Source organism: Mus caroli, chromosome 9 (genome assembly GCF_900094665.2).
Source record: "Mus caroli chromosome 9, CAROLI_EIJ_v1.1, whole genome shotgun sequence".
Lineage (NCBI taxonomy): Eukaryota > Metazoa > Chordata > Mammalia > Rodentia > Muridae > Mus > Mus caroli.
The window spans coordinates 206,938-207,985 of NC_034578.1; the positions used below are offsets into that span (position 1 = coordinate 206,938).

At 36.5% G+C, this 1,048-nt stretch overlaps 1 protein-coding gene and 1 non-coding gene across 2 annotated transcripts in view; one reads left to right on the forward strand and one right to left on the reverse strand.

Annotated features, from left to right (window-relative positions):
* Gucy1a2 (guanylate cyclase 1 soluble subunit alpha 2) overlaps positions 1 to 1,048 on the forward strand; it is a 237,569-nt gene that overhangs the window by 13,788 nt on the left and 222,733 nt on the right. The window lies entirely within an intron of this gene.
* Positions 186 to 290, reverse strand: LOC115031979. Its single transcript, XR_003837635.1, has one exon. It is a non-coding gene; the product is annotated as a U6 spliceosomal RNA (small nuclear RNA).

The following is a 1,048-nucleotide window of genomic DNA, read 5'->3' on the forward strand; positions in this document are numbered from 1 at the left end:
GGCTGGGAGGGTGCCGGATGTCTGCGGCCCCAAAAGGGTGCTGCCTCAGCAGCTCTGTGGCTCCCGCCTGCCCCAGAAGCTGTCTGCCTCTGTGGTGCACACTCTCACCTGAAGTTCCTAGCGGAGTCCTGGAGCCAAGATGGCGCTCCTGTGCAGGGTGGACCACTGTCCTCCTTATTTATTTTTGAAATATGGAATGCTTCACAGATTTCATTCCATCCTTGTGCAGGGATCATGGCATCTTCCCTGCATTGTTTTAATTTTAGTATAAGTGCTCCTGGAGACAGCACCCTATTTTGATTTTTTAAGTCAGTATGAAGAGGAGGAGGAGGAGAGGAAGGAGGAGGAGGAGGAGGAAGCAAAAGGAAGAAGAAGAAGCCCATTTCATCTCTCTTAGACATAATTATGTCTAGTTTTAGGATACTATGAGGCATTTATTAAGTTCTTTGACATCTAAATTTCAAAACTCTTTAAAATAAAAGTATGATTTAAATAATGTGCACAGGGGTATAATTTCTCCCCTTTTTTTGTTTTTAAGAAGATAGAGTTTTTAAAGTTCTATAATACCTTGTCTTTGAGAATTATTAAGTTGTTGACAAAACCACATAAATACTTGGCTGTTATAATCAGTTTTAATATAACATGGACAATGACTAATTACACTTTCAATTGTTTTTCTTGAAGAGAGACTGTAACTAGAATGTTTGAAAAGTTATTATAGTCACATGTGTATAATTTATTTATTTATTAATCAGAAATAAGAGAAAGTCCTTAAGTTGTCTCCACGAATAACTATCTTCTAGGGAAAAACAACTTGATTAGTAAGTCTAAAACCCAAATAATTACAAGGATCCTGAGTTTGTATTTTTTCAGGAGCTATCTGTAATCTTTATCAGTTATAGCTTTATATAAACCTCTATAACACAAAAGCAAATCCTGGCGTTTTTTTCCAGGCAATCCAGATCAATTTCTTAACTGCCCAAAAACAGTCTTCTTTTTTTTTTAAATATATTTCATTACGTATTTTCCTCAATTACATTTCCAATGC